This window comes from Tamandua tetradactyla, chromosome X, assembly GCF_023851605.1.
Source record: "Tamandua tetradactyla isolate mTamTet1 chromosome X, mTamTet1.pri, whole genome shotgun sequence".
Classification (NCBI taxonomy): Eukaryota; Metazoa; Chordata; class Mammalia; order Pilosa; family Myrmecophagidae; genus Tamandua; species Tamandua tetradactyla.
In genome coordinates this window covers 82,527,166-82,550,464 of record NC_135353.1, presented here as the reverse complement: position 1 = coordinate 82,550,464, position 23,299 = coordinate 82,527,166, and positions in this window count along the sequence as shown.

Sequence of the window (23,299 nt, the reverse complement as noted above, 5' to 3'; positions counted from 1 at the left end):
TTATCTAAATTACTGCCATAGTAGATGACTATTTTTATGAGCATCTGCTATGAAAATTTTTGAAAATCACATATTCTTAAAGTAATAACAAGAAAAATCCCATTGATGTTTTTAAGGCGTAACTCCTGTTTATATCTTTAAGGAGACTTAGCTTGCTTAAAATAACTAGAAGTATTTAATAGCAGGAAATACCTTTGGAGGTATTTCCCATGACACTGATTCGAAGAGTGAATGATATTATGTTTGGGAGTGGTTTGAATTAAAAGAGACAATGATATTTTCAGACTACTAGTAAAAAAGGTTATTTTTTCTCAGGTGCATTGTTTAGTCAAGGCATCAATACATTATAATGTCTAACCTGCACACAGAGTATAGCAATGTCTGCGAAATTTCTCCAATGTTAATTAAAATGATGCCTCCAAAGGCATAACCACTATTCTTATGCTACATCAGCTGGTAGCTATGTAGATCAATCGAACAAATAAAACACCCAGTCACACCCAATTAATTAGTTTTTTGCAGATCCAAGCAGTGATGTGAAGCATAGAAATATTTAATGACTAATAGTATTTCAGATATAAATAATTGTAAATAAATGTTCAAAATATTATTTCATGCCCCATAATACTAAAAGAAATACTATATAAGAAAATAATATTTAATACATAAGAAAAATTTTCATAGCTGGATAAATTTATGAAGATGTCAACTTAAATACTTCTCTTAATGAGATATACATATTTGTGCTATCAAAGAGCAATATCAATAGTTTGTTTTCCATTCATATTCAGACTTCAATTATTTCATTTTGTTAATTGTAAATGTTATTTTACCACTTTTCATCCATATTTACAAATAAAATACAGTATTTTTCAAAGTTTACTGTTTCAACATTATTAGTAATCTTATGAAAAAATGGAAAAATATTTTGTTAATGATGAGAATAAATATCTCTTTACTAGCTGAGCTCTAACTATTATTTTTTGGGGGGAGGTACATGGTCTGGGAATTGAACCTGGGTCTTGTACATGTAAAGTGAGCATTCCACCACTGTACCACCCATGCACCCTTCCAATCATTTTTATATATGAAAAACTATGCTCATAAATATAAATTTTCCCTTTCCAATTTTTTATTGTAAGAGTGGAAATTAGCTGGTAAAAGACACACATATTTGGTTAATATAAATGTTCAATTTATGAAGTATTTTCATTAATTAAGGTTTTGCTAGCATTTTTAATAAATGTGTGTTCTTGATACATTATAAAACAAAACAAATTTAGGAATGCTTTTGTAATTATTGGAATGTTTATCTCATCTAAAATTAGAGGAAGAAAATCATCTCTTAAGCTACTGTGCGCTATCATCTAGCATGCTGTTCTCATCAGTTACTTAGTGTGGGTTTGAATCTTTTGTGTACCGCAGAAAACTCAAGCTCTTTAATTCTCACTGAATATTGCTGGCTGGGAGCTTTTGTTCGTTTCCCTGGAGATGTGACCCACCCAATTGTGGATGGTAACTTTTGATTAAATGGTTTCCATGGAGATGAACTCCACTCACTCATGGCAGAGTTGCTTCCTGGAACCCTTTAAGAGGGAATCATTTTGGAAAAGGATTTAGAACCAACAGAACAGACAGGGCCTAAGGAAAGCTGATGATAAGAAAGCTAGTAGATTTCACCATGTGCCTTTCCAGCTCAGAGGGAAGCCCTGAATATCATCAACCTTCTTGAACCAGGGTGTCTTTCCCTGGATACCTTAATTTGGATATCTTCATGGCCTTAGAACTGTAAATTTGCAACATATTAAACTCCCCTTTTTAAAACCCTTTTCATTTCTGACATATTTTATTCTGCAGCTTCCAAACTAAAACAGATTTGGTACTGGAGAAGTTGGGTACTGATGTGGTTTGCAAATACCAAACATGTTGGAACAGTTTTTTGAATGGATAAGGGGAAGATTCTGGAAAAGTTGTGAGAAACTTGATAGAGAAGTCCTAGACTGCTTTAAAAAGACTATTGGTAGAAATTTGAACTCTAAAGACAGGCTTCGTATGTGTAGGTCTCAAAAAGAATTCTAAGAGCAAAAGGAACTCATTTTTTTTTAATTTTTATTTTTTTACATGGGTAGGAATCGAATCTGGGTCCTCTGGCATGGCAGGTGGGCATTCTTGCCTGCTGAGCCACCGCGGCCCATCTAGCAAAAGAAACCCTTAATGCAGAGACCCCCTCAGCCCCCTCCTCAGTTTCCTTAGCAGGCCGAGGATCCAGATAAGTAATCCAACAATTAATTAATATTTAATGAAGTTAAGTAAGCCTGTTTAAATACTAGCCAGTGTGTTTCCTAGTTATAATAGGAATTAATGTCTGCTTTAAGCAGTTAATGTCTGTTTGTTAGCTGGTGTGTTCAATCTAGTTATTAATTAATGTGATCCTGCATTTATATTGATTAAATATTCATATCTGCTTATTGATTATAAAAATCTTTAAAAAAACTTTAAGCTGTGCTATATTTATTTTAATTTGGTTATAAGTCTATAAAACAGGTTTGGTTTCTATAGCATAATCTGGCCTCATTATGTTTTAAAATAAAAATACTACTGCTATAGTTAAAATTAGAATTTTGCAGTTAAAATTGTTCTGCAAAAATAAAAATGAGATGAAATAACATAGTCAATCCTTTATTTGTTCCTCTCAAAAGTATTTCCGTGTTTCCATTTTTCTTTTAAAGTAATAAATTTCCTATTTATATCTGTATTCATTTTCAATGTACAGTCTCATACCTCTAAATAATAAGAGCAAATTAATAGAAAAATTCTTAACAAGTTCTATTTGAAATGCTTAAAATTAATTGAGTGCCTAATATAAATATATAAATTAATGCTTCTAAAACAAAAATAAACTCCAAATGACAAAGTTCAAAAACTTTAATCTTATAATTACTGTAAACAAAGGGGGATGTTAAAAATTGCCCCTGGAATTTCCCTCCTACTTCTGGAATTTCCCTAAGGCAGTAAAAAACTGCCCAAAAACTGCCTCTGGAAAAAGCAACAAACTTTTCCAATAGCCCTAATCACAACTTTTAATAATTAAAAGTAGCTAAAAGAAAATCATAAAAACTTTCAAAATTCCACAGCTCTTACCTAAAACTTTCTAATTCAAAAGGCTTAATATTGTTTTGTATGTGCAACCAATTAAGAAGTTTTCCTAAATTTAAACATAGGACAAATTCAATAAGCTCAGTATAGTTCCCAAAACTTAATAGTCAATACACTTTTAAAGTTCTTCATAATTTTAAAATATTATAAAAACAATAGAAGGAATTAAATAATGAATCCTTAAATTAAACAAATGCAGTTTTGTTCTGCTTAGATATATTCTCCTTAAATTTAAATAAACTTACTACTAAATAAACTAATATTTAAGAGCATTCTCAAAATTCCTTTTAAAGTAACCTAACAGGTTGCACACACTAAGCAATGTACTTGGCAATAATAAAACATATAAAATATAATAAAATTTTAAATATGCTAATGCCTCAAAAATTATATATCAGTGTTTCAAATATGCATTATCTAAAACATTTTAAATATTTAGCATTATCTTTTCAAATTTAATTTTAATGGTAATTGTATGTGGTAAAATGCTTGCTTGAAGTAATAATTTAAGTAAAAAGGACATAAAAATGTGTTTTCATTAAAAGGAAAAAAAGTTTTGTCTTAAGATAAAATAAATGGCTATTACAGAATGAGGAAAATGCACGACAAAGCCTGAATAAATATAATAAGTTGCCAAAGGTTTGTGAAAAAGAAAATTATTATCAAAGTAGAAAAGAGATTTGAAGTGTCTACCTACAAATTTTTTTAAAATTTTAATATCAAATAATATACTGATGCAACAATAAAATTTAATTTTCTCTCTGTTAAAGTGACAAACTCTTCTTGGACTGTTAGTCTGTTTTAATAAAAAGTTATAAAAGTTCTTTCTAAGTAATCAGTGTAAAAAGGAAAGATTCTGTGTTCTATCAAAGTAACTTGTACTTTATGTTAACTTTATCACATCAATGGCTGTGTAAAAAAAAGAATCATCTCATGGTTTAAAAAGGCTGACTTGGGCAGGTCATGGTGGCTCAGTGACAGACTTCTCTCGCTTGTCATGCCAGAGACCCGGATTCTATTCCCGGTGCCTGCCCATGTGAAAAAAAGAAAAAAAGAAAAAATAAATAAAAAGGCTAACTTTTTTGTCAGCTTTAGTTAAAGTAAAAAACCATATATTTTTCAAACCTGATAACTTTTAACATTTTGCTTTCTCAAAGTCAAACTTTGAAAAATATCTTTTTATTCTAAACAGTTGCAAAAAATTTGTTCTTTAACTTTATAAAAAATAAAATGTTAAAAGTAAAGTCTGGGCAGGGCAATGGTGGTTCAGTGGCAGAATTCTTGCCTCCCATGACAGAAACACAGGTTCGATTCTTGGTGCATGCCCATGCAAAAAAATAAATAAATAAAAGTAAAAAAGTAAAGTTCATTTAACATGTTTTAAGTTGCACAAAATGTTTTTAAAATGTTAAAAAAATTAAAATATTTTCTAACATTCTATCAGTCATTAGTCTTTTTACATAATATTAAATAATAGCATAATAATTTGTTTAACCAAATCTTCTCAGTTTTACTTCCAGAAATAAAATAACAGAACAACATAAAAAACTCCCTGCATCCCAGTGAATCAATAATTTGCTCCTCAAAAAAAAAAGTAAATGTGTCATAACAAAAAAGCAATAATCAACTGACAAAATTAAAGGCAGTGCCAAACCCTAGTGCATAAAAAAGTTAAATGTCATTTATTTACTAATTTATAAGCCATGGCAATAGATTAAATATTTAAATGAATATCTGGAAACAAAATAATTAACAAATACATGAAAGGGAATTATTAAAAAGTTCAGAAAAATAAAATATAGAAATTATTTAATGTAGTAATGTATCTGTTGCTGCTATTAAAATATGAAAGTTCAAAACTTTGTAAATTTATTTTCACATTTATTTTAATTATATGCAGTCAGGATAAAGAAAAGCTATAAGTAAAATAAATACAGCAGGTAATAAAAATTTATAGAAATAAATTTTATCAGTATAGTCATTGTGGACTACAAGCCCTGACTGTCATAATCAGTGCAAACCAAAATTTAATAGGTCTATTTATCATATATTTCAAAAAAAGGAAAACTTTTGTGTTAAGCTAAGTATTCACACACAACTAAAATTAAGTTTTCTCTGTGTCCTATTAACCTGAATTTTTAAATGCTCTTAATAGGAAATACAAAATTTTTTTCTTAATATCCAAATTCTGTGTCTAAAATATTTTACACAAAAATAACATCCTTATTAATGTTCATATTAACATGATCTTTTATTTCAGAAAACAAGTCTTCTCACTGTTAAATGAAAAACTGTTACAAATAACTTATTCTTTCACCTTATATAAATAAGGTGTTAAAATAACCTATTGTATAAGAAATGTTTGGGAAATATTACAATAGTTAAAAAAAATTTTCTATTTCTTTACAAATTAAATTTAAATAAATAAAATATTTATATATTTGGACATTGTATAAATTCCTAAAATATTTTAACAATATTCTCACTGCCAATATTATATCCTAATACTAATCTATACAATGTTAACAGTAATATAATGTTGTTAGTCATAGTTCTAATTGTTCTTTAAATAACTACAGATCAGAGAAACAGCCAAATTGTCAGTTGCACTGCTCTGCTCTAATACATCTAATGGAGCACAGAGTAAGGCCTCTGCTGTAATTTCTTAACATAAAACAGCTGTCTGGTAATTTGTTTCTAAAAATAGCTTCATTAAAAAATACTTATAAAAGTTAGAGCTTATATTATAAACTTTGTTATCTTTAATTCTAAGGTACTTTACTCTTTGTATAGCCTAATAGTTTCCTGAAATTTTAAATGTCTATATAACACCTAAAACTTAAATTTAGTTCTCCAGCTCTAAAAATTAGCATGAGTCCACACAGCAACAAGTAAAGAACTAAAAAAAAATCAAACTCCAATTAAAAATGCAAAAAAATGAATATGGTTAAAACCAAGGCAAATCAATATACAAGATAAAAAAAATATTGTTTGTATTTTCAAGTGTTAATTTTTGTGTAAAATAAAAAAATGTTTATTTTCTCCAAAATTAGCACTATCGAATCTAATCTGTCTAGTGAGTTAACCTAATTCAACTTTATTTAATATAAAACCTGGAATAAAGACCAAAATATTTTATTTGAGGGAGAAATTAATGGCTTTATATTAATAGAAGGAGACTTTAACACACCACTTTCAATAATGAAGAGAACAGCTAATCAGAAGATCAATAAGGAAGTAAAGGACTTGAATGATACTCTACACCAAAAAAAAAAAGACCTAACAGTATATAGAAAACTGCACCCAATACATATAACATACTCTCCTTGAGTGCACATGGATCATTCTTCAGGTTAGACAATACATTGGGCCACAAAACACATCTCAGTAAATTCAGAAATATTGAACTCATACAGTGCATCTTCTCCAATCAAAAAAGAATAAAGCTAGAAATCAATAACAGAGAGGGAAATGGAAAATTCACAAATATGTGGAAATTAAACAACATACTCTTAAACAATAAATGGGTTAAAGAGGAAATCAGAAGTAAAATTAGGAAATATCTTGAAGTGAATGAAAATGAAAATACAGAGCCAAGATGGTTGCTTACTGAGCTGTGGTATTAAGTTCATCCTCCAGAGCAACTAATAAATAGCCAGGAACAGTGCAGAACAACTGCTGGGGCCATGTCAGTGACTAGACACACAGTGTACCACAGTCTGGACAAGCTGGACAGGCTGTGAGTCCAACAAGAAATGGCTTCTCAGGCTCCAATTGCCCCAGACATGGGCAGAATTAAGTTTGTTTGAGAGGTTCTCTGGAGACTGTGGCTTCCTCAGGAAAGGGGTGGGGCACAGCTCAGGTGGAATCCCTTCCTCAAGGAATTCAGACACCAGGGTCTGGAAAACTGAAGCAATTAAAGTCAGCCTACAAATTCTCCTCTGTCTCAAACATGACCCCAGCAGGGGGAGTCTGCTGAAGTTAAAGGTACATCAACTTATGCTGGAGGGACCCAGCACAAATATACATGTTGTGGGTGTCCCAGAAGGTGAAGAGATGGGAAAAGGAGGAGAAAAAGTAATAGAGGAAATTATCACAGAAAATTTCCAAACTCTTATGAAAGACTTAAAATTAAAGATCGAAGAAACGCAGCATAATCCAAACAGAATAGCTCCAAATAGATGTACTCCAAGAAAATTACTAATCAAAATGTCAGATGTCGAAGAGAAAGAGAGAATCTTGAAAGCAGCAAGAGAAAAGCAAACCATCATATACAAGGGAAGCCCAAGAAGACTATGTGTAGATTTTTCAGCAGAAACCATGAAAGTGAAATGAGAGTGGGATGGGATATTTAAGATACTAAAAGAGAAAAACTGCCAATCAAGAATTCTATATCCAACAAAATTGTCCTTCAAAAATGAGGGTGAAATTAAATCATTTTCAGGCAAGAAATCACTGGGAGAATTTGTGACCAAGAGACTGTCTCTGAAAGAAATATGAAAGGGGGCACTGGAGACAGAAAGGAAAAGACAGGAGAGCTGTGGATAAAAGTGTAGAAATGAAGACTATCAATAAAGGTAAAAAGAAGGGAAGTTAAATATGACACATAAAATCCAAAAGGCAAAATGGTAGCAGAAAGTACTACCGTTACGGTAATAACACTAAATGTTAATGGATTAAGCTCCCAAATCAAAAGACAGGCTGGCAGAATGGATTAAAAAACAGGACCGATGTATATGCCATGTACAGGAGACACATCTTAGACTTAAGGATAAACATAGGTTGAAAGTGAAAGGCTAGGAAAAGATATTTCATGCAAACAACAACATAAAAGAGCAGGAGTAGCTATACTAATATCCAATGAACTAGACTTCAAATGTAGAACAATTAAAAGAGACAAAGAAAGACACTACCTATTACTAAAAGGAACAATTCAACAAGAAAAAATAACAATCATAAATATTTATGCACTGAGCCAAAGTGCTCCAAAATACATGAGGCAAACACTGAAAACACTGAAAAGAGAAATAGACACATCTACCATAATAGTTGGAAACATCAATTTCCCACTCATATCAATGGACAGACATCTAGACAGAGGATCAATAAAGAAACAGACAATTTGAATAATACAATAAATGAACTAGACTTAACAGACATTTACAGAACATTGCACACCACAACAGCAAGATACACCCTTTTCTCAAGTGCTCATGGATCATTCTCAAGGATAAACCATATGCTAGGTCACAAAGCAGGTCTCAATAAATATAAAAGATTAAAATCATACAAAACACTTTCTCAGAACATAAATGAATAAACATGGAAATCAATAATAGGCAGAAGGCCAGAATATTCACAAATATATGGAGGTTCAACAACACACTGTTAAACAACCAGTGGGTCAAGGAAGAAATTACAAGAGAAATCAGTAAGTATTTCGAGGTAAATAAAATGAAAGCATGACATATTAAACTTTATAGGATGCAGCAAAGGTTGTGCTAAGAGGAAAATTTATTGCCCTAAATGCCCATATCAAAAAGGAAGAAAGAGCAAAAAGAGAGGAATTAATTCCTCTTGGAAGAACTAGAGAAAAAACAGCAAACTAACCCCAAAGCAAGCTAAAGGAAAGAAATAATGAAGATTAGCACAGGAAAAATGAACATGAAAACAATTGATAAAATCAACAAAACCAAAAATTGGTTCTATGAAAAAATCACTAAGATTGATAGACCCTTACCAAGGTTGACAAAAAGAAGAAAAGAGAGGATGCAAATAAATAAGATCAGAAATGGAAGAGGAGACATAACCACCGACCCCACAGAAATAAAGGAGGTAATAACAGGATACTATGATCAACTTTATGCTAATAAATACAACAATGTAGATCAAATGGACAACTTCCTAGAAAGGCATGAACAACCAACTTTGAATCAAGAAGAAATAGATGACCTCAACAAAGCAATCACAAGTAAAGAAATTGAATCAGTCATTAAAAAGCTTTCCAAAAAGAAAAGTCCAGGACCAGACGACTTCTCATGTGAATTCTACCAAACATTCTAGAAAGAATTAGTACCAATCCTGCTCAAACTGTTCAAAAAAAATGAAATGGAGGGAAAACTACCTAATTAATTCTATGAAGCCAACATCACCCTCATACCAAAACCAGGCAAAGATATTACAAAAGAAGAAAACTACAGACCAATCTCTCTAATGAATATAGATGCAAAAATCCTCACCAAAATTCTAGCAAATCAAATTCAGCAACACATTAAAAGAATTATACATCATGACCAAGTAGGATTCATCCCAGGTATGCAAGGATGTTTCAACATAAGAAAATCAATTAACGTAATACACCATATCAACAAATCAAAGCAGAAAAATCACATGATCATCTCAATTGATGCAGAGAAGGCATTTGATAAAATTCAACACCCTTTCCTGTTGAAAATACTTCAAAGGATAGGAATACAAGGGAATTTCCTCAACATGATAAAGGGAATGTATGAAAAACCCACAACTAACATCATTGTCAATGGGGAAAACTGAAAACTTTCCCCCTAAGATCAGGAACAAGACAAGGATGTCCACTATCACCATGGTTATTCCACACTGTGTTGGAAGTTGTAGCCAGAGCAATTAGGCAAGAAAAAGAAATACAAGGCATCAAAAATGGAAGGGAAGAAGTAAAACTCTCACTGTTTGCAGATATGATACTATATGTCAAAAACCCAAAAAAATTCACAGCAAAACTACTAGAGCTAATAAATGAGTGTAGCAAAGTGACAGGTTACAAGATCAACACTCAAAAATCTGTAGTGTTTCTATACACAGAAAATGAAAAACCTGGGGGCAAAATCAAGAAAAAATTTCATTTACAATTGCAACCAAAACAATAAACTACTTAGGAACAAATTTAAGTAAGGGTACAAAAGACCTATACAAAGAAAACTACAAGAAAGTTCTGAAAGAAATCACAGAAGACCTAAATAAATGGAAGGGCATACCGTGTTCATGGATTCGAAGACTAAATATAGTTAAGATGCCAATTCTACCTACATTGATTTATAGATTCAATGCAATACAAATTAAAATCCCAAGAACTTACTTTTAAGAAATAGAAAAACCAATAACCAAAATTATCTGGAAGGGCAGGGTGCCCTGAATAGCTCAAAATATCCTGAGAAAGAAAAATGAAATCAGAGGTCTCACACTACCTGACCTTAAGGCACATTATGAAGCTACAGTGTTAAAAACAGCATGGTACTGACATAAAGGTAGATATGGTGACCAATGGAATCAAATAGTGTTCAGACCCTCTCATCTATGGACAATTGACCTTTGATAAGGCAGTCAAGCCAACTAATCTGGGACTGAAGCATCTCTTCAATAAATGGTGCCTAGAGAACTGGATATCCACATGTAAAAGAATGAAAAAGGATCGATATCTCACACCCTATATGAAAATAAACTCAAAATGCATCAAAGACTTAAACATCAGATCTAAGACCATTAAACCTTTAGAAGAAAATGTTGGGAAATATCTTATAAATGTTATAATAGAGATAATATAATAAGAACCTAGATCTTACACCTAATGCACGGGCATTGAGGAAATAAATTAAAAAATGGGAACAATTCAAAATTAAGCATGTTTGTGCATCAAAGAACTTCATGAAGCAAGTAAAAAGACAGCCTACACAATGGTAGACAATATTTGGAAATGATATTTCAGATATAGGTCTAGTATCCAGAATATATAGAGATTGTTCAACTCAAGAATAAAAAGACAAACAACCCAATTACAAAATGGGCAAAAGGCATGAACAGATACTTCATAGAAGAGGAAATGCAAATGGCCAAAATGTGCATGAAAAGGTGCTCAACTTCCTTGGCTATTAGGAAAGTGAAAATCAAAACCATACTGAGATATCATCTCACACCCACCAGAATACAATAAAACAGAAAATGACAAGTGCTGGAGAGGATGTGGAGAAAGAGGCACACTTATCCACTGTTGGTGGGAATGTCAAATGGCACAACCACTGTGGAAGGCAGTTTGGCTGCTCCTCAGGAAGCTAAGTATAGAATTGGCATATGATCTGGCAATACCACTGCTAGGTATCTACTCAGAGGACATGAGGCAAGGACACAAATGGAAATTTGCACACCAAGGTCAGCAGCATTATTGACAATTACCAAGTGATGGAAACAGCCCAAATGTCCATCAACAGATGAGTGGCTAAATGAACTGTGGTATATACGCATGATGTAATATTATGCAGCTGTAAGACAGAATAATGTTATGAAGTATGCAACAACATGGATGGACCTTGAGGACATTATGCTGAGTGAATTAGCCAAAAACAAAAGGATAAATATTGTAAGGTCTCACTGATATGAACTGACATTAGTGAATGAACTTGGAGAATTTTAGTTAAGAATAGAGAACATCAGGAGATAGAAATAGGGTAGATACTGGGTAATTGGAGCTAAAGGAATGCAGATTGTGCAACAGGACTGAGTGTAAAAATTCAGAAATGGATAGTAAAATACTAACTGCAATACAATAATGTAAGTACATCAATGAAGCTGAATGTGAGAATGATAGAGGGAGGAGGGCTGGGGGCATAAATGAAATCAGAAAGAAAGATAGATGATAGAGACTGAGATGGTATAATCTAGGAATGCCTAGAGTGTACAATGATAGTGACTAAATGTACAAATTAATAAATGTTTTTGCATAAGGAAGAACAAAGTAATGTCAATATTGCAGAGTGTTGAAAATAGATGGTAATTCATATTTTAAAACTAACTTATATATGAGACTAAACAAAAAAATGTTTATTCAGTACAAAATTTATAGCTTGACTAATGCATTTTTATATATAACTTATGTGGACAGCTTAATTGAACACCTAAGTACATGGAACCTTGAGTAGGGCACGAGATTTTATAGGTTTGTCCAGAGCGATGCCCTGATGAATCCCAAAGTGATTTTAAAAGTGAATAAAAATGTATACACAAAGTCCCCTTGGGGGAATGGTGAGAAATGCTAAAATTTTTACTTCCCCATGCAGAGAATTCTGGATATTCTCACAAGCAGTGGAGACAACTAAAGCATTAGGCTTAGCCCTCAATCTTGGGGTTTGTTCATATGAAACTTATCCCTGCAAAGGATAGGCTAAGCCTACTTAAAATTAGGCCAAAATGTCACCCCCACAGAACCTCTTTGTTGTTCAGATGTGTCCTCTCTCAGCCAACATGACAAGAAAACTCACTGCCCTTCTCCCTCTCTACATGGGACATGACTCCTAGCGGTGTACACCCTCCTGGCAATGTGGGACAGAAATCCTAGAATGAGCTGGGACTCAGCATCAGGGGATTGTAAAAACCTTCTCAACTGAAAGGGGGAAGAGAGAAATAAGACAAAGTAAACTGTCAATGGCTGAGAGATTTCAAACAGAGTGAAGAGGTTATTTTGGAGGTTATTCTTATGCATTAAATAGATATCATCTTCTTAGTTATGGTATACAGAGGCTGGAGGGAAGTGCCTGAAAATGTAGAGCAGTGTTTCAGTAGCTATGTTTCTTAAAGATGATTGTATTGATATGGATTTTCCAATGTGACTGTGTGATTGTGAAAACCTTGTGTCTGATGCTCCTTTTATCTATGGTAGGGACAGATGAGTAAAATATATGGATTAAAATAAATAAATAATGAAGAAGAAATGTTAAAATAAATTTAGTAAATTGAAATGCTAGAGATCAATGAAATCAAGTGGTAAGTGGTATAGCCAAAAATAGGAGAAACAAAGGCTAGAATATGTTGGGTACGTGGCAATACCAGTAGTCAATGAGAGAGAGGGGTAAGGGGTATGGTATGTATGAGTTGTTTTCTTTTTCCTTTTTATTTTTTTTTCTGAATTGATGCAAAATTTCTATGAAATGGTCATGATGATGAATATACAAATATGTGATGATATTGTGACTTATCGATTATATATCAAGAATGGAATGATCGTACGGTAAGAATGTTCATCTTTTATGTTATGCTCAAAAAATAAATAAACAAATAAATATGAAAATACAACATACCAAAACATAAAATGCATCAAAGGCAGTGTTCAGATGTAAAGTTATAACTTTTTTAATGCTTACATTAAAAAAGAAACAAGTCTAACATCATAGACATAACCTTAAAACTGGAAGAACTAGAAAAAGAAGAGAAAAAAAGAACAAAATATTAATGTTTTATACAAGTTAATTGTTTATGCTCTGCATTTCAGAATATTTGGGGCAAAAATTTTAAAAAATGTCCACAAAGTCCCTTGAGGAACTGGAAAAAATAAAAATATTAAAAATTCCCCATGTGGGCAAGCTTAACACTTTCTTAAGCAAGAAAAACCTGCAATTTAATAGTCCAAGTCCTCAACTTTAAGGCTTTCCCTTATGAAATTTATTTCTATAATAATAAGCCAAACCAACTTAAAATTAGTGCCCGAGTCATCTTCAGAAAATTTCTGCTGTTGCTCAAATGTAGTATCTCTCTACACCAAACTCTGAACTTCCCCGCTATGTGGGACATAATTTCCAGGAGTGTAAGCATGGTACTGGCAGCATGAAACATTGTGGGCCATGGCATCGTAGAACATACTGGCCCTAACATGGTGAAACATGAGCTCCAAAGATGAGTGTGGCCCTAACATGGATGAATTGACCAAAAGGGGGAGAAATAGTTTCAAAGGCCAAAAAGTTTCAAATTGGACAATGCATTATCCTGAACATTAGTTTTATGCAAGATTCAACCAGATATTGCAAACTGCCACAATATAGCAAACGACAGAAAGGTTTTGCTTAAGCCACAATCATATATTTTCTCATGGTTTCAGGAGCTAGGAATCCAAAATCAAGCTGTGCTTTGTGGAGAGCCGCCTCCCGGGTCAGGCCTAGTGGACACGCTGCAGCCTGCTCTAGAGTTCCCCCCGCCCATCGAGTGAGTCAAGATGGCGCCCGCATCCTGTTTCCGCGTATGACGTACGCGCCCACCAACCCTATCTTCCAATCACCTCTGTATACGTGGCACTAACCTATTGGGTTTGGGCACAGTATATAAGAGGTTACCCGGACAGGGTGGGTGGAGACGACCCACAGGGAGCCGTGCCTGACGGCCGCATAGAGGTTGTTCCCCCGCGGGGTATCTTGTCCCGCGTGGAACCTGTAACAGAGAATGCAAGCTTAACTCCAGTAAAGGTCTGTGCTCACAACCGTTGCGTGCCTCGAACCCGTGTTTATCACTCGAGTCGGTTTGCCTGCGCCTGTCTCTTTCTCCCCTCCTGTTCCCTTCGCCGGCCGGGGATCAGAAGCCGAACGAGACGGCTGCGGACAAGTGGTGGCCCGTACGGGGAACCCTTCTGCTGCCTTTCCCCGAGCTGGTGAGGACGTGCTTCTTGAGTTCGCAGCGGACTTCCCGCGCTTGATCACCGCGAGAAGGTGAGTACTTCTTATTACGTGAGAGTTAAGGGCTGTGGGCGTTCAGGTAGCCCCAGTGACTCGGAAGAGCTCTCCGAGTGATTAAAGACAGTGCCGACTGCAAGCATGGGGCAGTCAGGAAGTTCACCTTTATTACCCCCTTTAAAAACCCTTTTGAAGCAGCGGGGCATCTCAGTTAAGAAGAGTTCCCTCCTGCGGTTCCTTGACGATGTTGTTACCTTTGCCCTTTGGTTCGTCCATTCCGGTAGCCTCAGTCTGCCTTCTTGGTTAAAACTTGGTAATGACATAGAACGGGCGCGCCGGACGGGCCTTTGTATGGACCCGATCCTGGTCCCTATCTGGGAAACCGTCCGTGCTTGCCCTGAGGCAGAGTCTACTTCAGGCCTCAGTCCGTCTTCCGCCCTGCTGCAGGCACGGCACGCGCTCCAAGAAACTCAGTCAGTTTCGTCTGCGGACGGCTCCCGTAAAAGCAAGCCGCCAGAGTCAAGCGATAGTTCAGACACCTCTGACTCAGAGTCAGATGGTGATGAGACCGAGGGTGCAGACGCGCCTCCGCTGATCGATTGGGGGAGGCCCCCTGTCTCACCCACGCAGCCTTCCGCCCCGCCAGCGCCTGCTGCAGGGGCGCGGCGGCTTCCGGTGAATGGTTTTGGTGATCTCGCCAAAAACCCTCACCACGGGCTCCCTCTGGTGGCCGAATCAGGTAATTACAGTGGCTGCTCTCCAACTTCTAAGCGCTTGTTAAAAGGAATGGGATATGTCCCCGGCAAAGGCTTAGGAGCCTCATTGCAGGGACACACCATGCCCGTACAGACTGCTTCCAATTTTAATAGACTAGGCCTGGGTTTTTCCTAGGGGCCACTGAGGGGAGACTCCCACCCACACCTATAAAACTAAAGTGGAAGACCAGTACCCCGGTGTGGGTGCCTCAGTGGCCCTTACCAAAAGAAAAGCTGTCAGCATTGCATACTCTAGTGTCTATACAGCTAAAAGAGAGCCATATCATTCCCTCCACATCGCCTTGGAACACACCCGTATTTGTCATAAAGAAAAAATCAGGCAGATGGAGATTGTTACATGATTTAAGAGCCATTAATAATTGCATGGAGTCCTTAGGACCTGTTCAGATGGGGTTGCCCCTTCTCTCAGCTCTGCCAGAGCACTGGTCTATTTTCATCTTAGACATCAAAGACTTACTAAAGAAACAGAAAGGGGGAATAGGCCACGGCCTGTCCCCGAAGGCTCAACTGTCTATAGCCTTATTTACATATAATTTTTTAAATGAAAATGCACAAGGAATGACACCTGCCCTACAGCACACCACTCCGAGTCCTCCACATAGAGGTCTAGTCCGTTGGAAGGATGTCCTGTCAGGACAATGGCAAGGCCCTGACCCAGTGCTCAGCTGGGCCAGAGGCTCTGTTTGTGTTTTTCCCCAGGAGCCAGGACGTCAACCAGTGTGGGTTCCGGAAAGACTGGTGAGAACCGTGACATCGCCCGAGGAGGCCACGGAGCTGTTGCCTAAAAAACCAACAAGCCTTCAACCTGAACCATCAGATCAGGCCTCCAACTCTGCTGATGACGGCGGCGACTGACGAGATAGCAACGAAAGCGCCGGTCACCCTTCGATTGTTTAGAAGGGGGACCAGTTTTAATAACCCCCGTTGCCTTCGACCTTTCCAAACTGGGCGAGACTGTACAAAGTCTGTGGAACCGAGTCACCTCATGGTTCTCTTGGCCCAATTTGACTACTTGGATTCTCGTGGCAGTGGGACTATTAGTGGGCTTAGTCACTGTTAAATGTTTGTTAGAACGCTTGTTCCAGACACAGCAGCAACTACGTGTTTCTACCATGTTAGCTATGTCTTTCCAGTCAAATGTGGGTGTGCGTCCCTCCTCGATAGATAGCCCGTCTGAATCACCTGGGGCAAAGCTCTTGTCAGCAAGGTTTGTTGCAGGCTCCCTGGCCACTACCCGTGTTTAGCTAGGCACCAGAGGCTGTTAATTTTGCGCGCCTAGCCGCCTCGACGGTGGAGCTGCGGCCGCAGTCCTGGCCAGACTGGGCTTGGCTCTAGCCATTGCACCGAGGCCTCCGCAGCGTTTCCTATGCCCTGGCTGTCGCTCTCATAATCCCCGCTTGACCCAGTTGCGAGGCGAAGCACTGCAGGGAGGAGTCACGTGGTATCCAGTTCACGGACTCTCCGGTCTCTATATGAGGTGAGCATTCTGGTCGGTGCCAGAGGCTCCGTCGTGTGATGACGCGAGCCTAGTCCAGACTCCCCAAAGCACCAAAACAAGTAGTGGGCTAATCAAGCTCACGGGAGCTCACTCATCAATGGAGACACTGGGTCTAAGAAAGGGTCTACGGACCAAAAATAATAAAAAAGGGGAAGATGTGGAGAGCCGCCTCCCGGGTCAGGCCTAGTGGACACGCTGCAGCCTGCTCTAGAGTTCCCCCCGCCCATCGAGTGAGTCAAGATGGCGCCCGCATCCTGTTTCCGCGTATGATGTACGCGCCCACCAACCCTATCTTCCAATCACCTCTGTATACGTGGCACTAACCTATTGGGTTTGGGCACAGTATATAAGAGGTTACCCGGACAGGGTGGGTGGAGACGACCCACAGGGAGCCGTGCCTGACGGCCGCATAGAGGTTGTTCCCCCGCGGGGTATCTTGTCCCGCGTGGAACCTGTAACAGAGAATGCAAGCTTAACTCCAGTAAAGGTCTGTGCTCACAACCGTTGCGTGCCTCGAACCCGTGTTTATCACTCGAGTCGGTTTGCCTGCGCCTGTCTCTTTCTCCCCTCCTGTTCCCTTCGCCGGCCGGGGATCAGAAGCCGAACGAGACGGCTGCGGACAAGTGGTGGCCCGTACGGGGAACCCTTCTGCTGCCTTTCCCCGAGCTGGTGAGGACGTGCTTCTTGAGTTCGCAGCGGACTTCCCGCGCTTGATCACCGCGAGAAGGTGAGTACTTCTTATTACGTGAGAGTTAAGGGCTGTGGGCGTTCAGGTAGCCCCAGTGACTCGGAAGAGCTCTCCGAGTGATTAAAGACAGTGCCGACTGCAAGCATGGGGCAGTCAGGAAGTTCACCTTTATTACCCCCTTTAAAAACCCTTTTGAAGCAGCGGGGCATCTCAGTTAAGAAGAGTTCCCTCCTGCGGTTCCTTGACGATGTTGTTACCTTTGCCCTTTGGTTCGTCCATTCCGGTAGCCTCAGTCTGCCTTCTTGGTTAAAACTTGGTAATGACATAGAACGGGCGCGCCGGACGGGCCTTTGTATGGACCCGATCCTGGTCCCTATCTGGGAAACCGTCCGTGCTTGCCCTGAGGCAGAGTCTACTTCAGGCCTCAGTCCGTCTTCCGCCCTGCTGCAGGCACGGCACGCGCTCCAAGAAACTCAGTCAGTTTCGTCTGCGGACGGCTCCCGTAAAAGCAAGCCGCCAGAGTCAAGCGATAGTTCAGACACCTCTGACTCAGAGTCAGATGGTGATGAGACCGAGGGTGCAGACGCGCCTCCGCTGATCGATTGGGGGAGGCCCCCTGTCTCACCCACGCAGCCTTCCGCCCCGCCAGCGCCTGCTGCAGGGGCGCGGCGGCTTCCGGTGAATGGTTTTGGTGATCTCGCCAAAAACCCTCACCACGGGCTCCCTCTGGTGGCCGAATCAGGTAATTACAGTGGCTGCTCTCCAACTTCTAAGCGCTTGTTAAAAGGAATGGGATATGTCCCCGGCAAAGGCTTAGGAGCCTCATTGCAGGGACACACCATGCCCGTACAGACTGCTTCCAATTTTAATAGACTAGGCCTGGGTTTTTCCTAGGGGCCACTGAGGGGAGACTCCCACCCACACCTATAAAACTAAAGTGGAAGACCAGTACCCCGGTGTGGGTGCCTCAGTGGCCCTTACCAAAAGAAAAGCTGTCAGCATTGCATACTCTAGTGTCTATACAGCTAAAAGAGAGCCATATCATTCCCTCCACATCGCCTTGGAACACACCCGTATTTGTCATAAAGAAAAAATCAGGCAGATGGAGATTGTTACATGATTTAAGAGCCATTAATAATTGCATGGAGTCCTTAGGACCTGTTCAGATGGGGTTGCCCCTTCTCTCAGCTCTGCCAGAGCACTGGTCTATTTTCATCTTAGACATCAAAGACTTACTAAAGAAACAGAAAGGGGGAATAGGCCACGGCCTGTCCCCGAAGGCTCAACTGTCTATAGCCTTATTTACATATAATTTTTTAAATGAAAATGCACAAGGAATGACACCTGCCCTACAGCACACCACTCCGAGTCCTCCACATAGAGGTCTAGTCCGTTGGAAGGATGTCCTGTCAGGACAATGGCAAGGCCCTGACCCAGTGCTCAGCTGGGCCAGAGGCTCTGTTTGTGTTTTTCCCCAGGAGCCAGGACGTCAACCAGTGTGGGTTCCGGAAAGACTGGTGAGAACCGTGACATCGCCCGAGGAGGCCACGGAGCTGTTGCCTAAAAAACCAACAAGCCTTCAACCTGAACCATCAGATCAGGCCTCCAACTCTGCTGATGACGGCGGCGACTGACGAGATAGCAACGAAAGCGCCGGTCACCCTTCGATTGTTTAGAAGGGGGACCAGTTTTAATAACCCCCGTTGCCTTCGACCTTTCCAAACTGGGCGAGACTGTACAAAGTCTGTGGAACCGAGTCACCTCATGGTTCTCTTGGCCCAATTTGACTACTTGGATTCTCGTGGCAGTGGGACTATTAGTGGGCTTAGTCACTGTTAAATGTTTGTTAGAACGCTTGTTCCAGACACAGCAGCAACTACGTGTTTCTACCATGTTAGCTATGTCTTTCCAGTCAAATGTGGGTGTGCGTCCCTCCTCGATAGATAGCCCGTCTGAATCACCTGGGGCAAAGCTCTTGTCAGCAAGGTTTGTTGCAGGCTCCCTGGCCACTACCCGTGTTTAGCTAGGCACCAGAGGCTGTTAATTTTGCGCGCCTAGCCGCCTCGACGGTGGAGCTGCGGCCGCAGTCCTGGCCAGACTGGGCTTGGCTCTAGCCATTGCACTGAGGCCTCCGCAGCGTTTCCTATGCCCTGGCTGTCGCTCTCATAATCCCCGCTTGACCCAGTTGCGAGGCGAAGCACTGCAGGGAGGAGTCACGTGGTATCCAGTTCACGGACTCTCCGGTCTCTATATGAGGTGAGCATTCTGGTCGGTGCCAGAGGCTCCGTCGTGTGATGACGCGAGCCTAGTCCAGACTCCCCAAAGCACCAAAACAAGTAGTGGGCTAATCAAGCTCACGGGAGCTCACTCATCAATGGAGACACTGGGTCTAAGAAAGGGTCTACGGACCAAAAATAATAAAAAAGGGGAAGATGTGGAGAGCCGCCTCCCGGGTCAGGCCTAGTGGACACGCTGCAGCCTGCTCTAGAGTTCCCCCCGCCCATCGAGTGAGTCAAGATGGCGCCCGCATCCTGTTTCCGCGTATGACGTACGCGCCCACCAACCCTATCTTCCAATCACCTCTGTATACGTGGCACTAACCTATTGGGTTTGGGCACAGTATATAAGAGGTTACCCGGACAGGGTGGGTGGAGACGACCCACAGGGAGCCGTGCCTGACGGCCGCATAGAGGTTGTTCCCCCGCGGGGTATCTTGTCCCGCGTGGAACCTGTAACAGAGAATGCAAGCTTAACTCCAGTAAAGGTCTGTGCTCACAACCGTTGCGTGCCTCGAACCCGTGTTTATCACTCGAGTCGGTTTGCCTGCGCCTGTCTCTTTCTCCCCTCCTGTTCCCTTCGCCGGCCGGGGATCAGAAGCCGAACGAGACGGCTGCGGACAGTGCTTCTCTCAGGAGGCTGTGCTTTTCTTGTTTTGTGTTGCCACAACAGTGTTCCTGTGTTCCTAGAAACCCTAAAACAAATCCTATACTCTATAAAACTTTACTTATTAAGCTTGTTTTTCAGAAACTTAAAACCTCCAAATTATTCCAATGCCAAAGAAGCTCTGAAACCTGAAGATGCTGAACTTTCAAAGAATACAAGTAGTTTCATCATTCATCCCTTTAACTTTCTCTCAAATTTTCTTTCATTCTTCTTCATGCCTTTACAAACTATACAGCTACCCCTTAATTGACCCTTAATTATCTTCCTATTAATTTTCCTCCTGGCCCCCTGCCTCCTACAATATCAGTCTAGATTTATTCACAGGTCAATAGCAGCCATGACCAGCCACCAGAATTCTGAAAACCTTCTTCTGCTACCGTTCCTGTCTTAGCAAAGACATCACTATCAACCGTTCCAACAAAGTATGCCCCATAAACCCAACTACACCTGCTCAGCTCAAAGCAATCCACCCCCCACCCCAGAACTATGCTCTTCTGTCTGCAGAAAGTAGTAAACAAAAGAACACAATTCCTCTATTCCTTCAAAAATTTCTTCAAGGTAAGCTAAGGCATTAATTCAAGCTCAACACCAGCTTCTTTCAATTTTATTTAAAAAAAAAGGCAGAAATGTTAGGTCTCAAAAAAGAATTCTAAGAGCAAAAGGAACTCTTGATGCAGAGCCCCCCTCAGCCTCCCTCTTCAGTGCCCTTGGAGGGTCCATGCATCCAGATCTAAACCTGTTACAAGCCCCATACAATCAGGAAACAACACAACACCTAGTGGGCACCCTCCCTTCCCAGCATCACTGTCCCTTTGAAAGTATACAGTTCACAGAACAAAGAACTAGAGCCATTTTCTCTTTCTTCCTTCTGGCTCCCACCTGTTTCCTCCCTGCTTTATTCCTTCAATAAATTTGTTAATCTTTAAATCACTGTCTCCTGTGGCATCCTTAATGACTCCATGCCTAACAGTATGAATGAATGTATTTTGTATTTGGAAAGAACATGTCTTTTGGGGGTCCAAAGGTGGAATGTGCCAATTTGAATCTGTTGCATACCACAGAAAAGCCAAGTTCTTTAATCTTCACTCAATATTATTGGCTGGGGGCCTTTTGATTGTTTCCTTGGAAATGTGACCCAGTCAATTGTGGGTGGTAACTTTTGATTAGATAGTTTCCATGGAGATGTGTCTCCACCCATTTAAAGTGGAGTTGCTTACTGGAGCTCTTTATAAGGGAACCATTTTGGAAAAAGCTTTACAGCCACAGAACTGACAGAGCCAAAAGAACTGACAGAGACCTAGGGAAGCCATTGAAAAGAAAGCTAGCAGACATCACCATGTACCTTTCTAGCTGAGAGAGAAACCCTGAATATCATTGATCTTTTTGAAACAAGGGATCTTTTCCTGGATGCCTTGATTTAGACATTTCTATAGCTTTGCCTTAATTTGGACATTTTCTTGGCCTTAGAACTGTACACTTGCAACATAATCAAATTCCCCTTTTTAAAAGCCATGCTGTTTCTTATATATTGCATTCCAGCAGCTTGCAAACTAAAAAACTTAGATAAGAAAATCACCTCTACATTAAGAATTCAATATCAGCACTACCCCATCAAGCAGCACAAAATGAAATATGTAAGGATTCCCTCCCCATCCCCCACACAACCATAAAAAGCTTGCAGAAACATCTTTCTAACAATGGCAGGAAACAATGTATTGGAATAAGAAGGCAAGCACCAAATAAGGATAAAGGCCACTGAAAAGTGTTAGGATCTATCTTGCAACCATTAGGGGTGAGTAGGGGGTGGGCACAGGGGCTGCAGTAACCAGAGATGACACATGCAAATCAACAAAGGAAATCACTAAGTTGGTCAGCAAGAGGCCAATAAGGCCCTTCCTGGAACTGGAGATAAATCAAAGGAAGGAGATGGAGCATAGAGTACCTACACTGAAATCTTCTGCAGAAAGTAGTCAAGCAGATGATGAGCATGTTCATGAATATTATCTCCTACCCCTTCAGAGTTACATGGGTTTCACGTGGAAGAAATTGAGAGTGTCAAGGTATAAAGATACTGAGAGAAGGCTCTTCAAAAGAGGCATCAACTTATTGCTTATTTTGTGAGAACAGGGCTCCAACGAAACTCTTCATACTCATTTGGGACATGATTCAAGCCAACACATTTGGAATTGGTTATCCAAGTCTGGGAACCATGACAGTGAATGACTGGCATGATCAGCATTGGAAGTATGGAGCATTAGCAGATCATAGACTTACTAAAATAACACCATCAGAGTTCAAAAAAGAATATCAACAAAGGAAGATAAGGAGCACAAGAAGGAAGAAGTAATGAGAAAACACTACACAGAGCCCAAGAGAGGGATGAATGGAAGGACACCCATCCTAGGGGTTATGGCAGCCAACAGAATATGAACTAATCTTCTCACAACAACCCAAGACTAGAGGTGGCTCACACATTCCCCTCCAAAGAAAGTTGTACAATTTTTCTCCATGGGAGCCTGCTTCAGTCATGTACAATGATGGCAATGATGCTTCATCTTATTTTACATTCAACAAACTGTCAAAGGACTACATATTTGTATCTTTGATGATGAGCCAATAATCTTGTTTCATCATTTTCATCCTCATCATGATGTAATCCAATTTCTTCACTGAAAAGAAAAGAACCCTGAAATGGTTTGGTATAATCAAAGGTTGTATGAATTCTCATTAAAAAATATAATAAAGTTTGTGTAGAGGCCCCATGCCAATCAAGATGGCA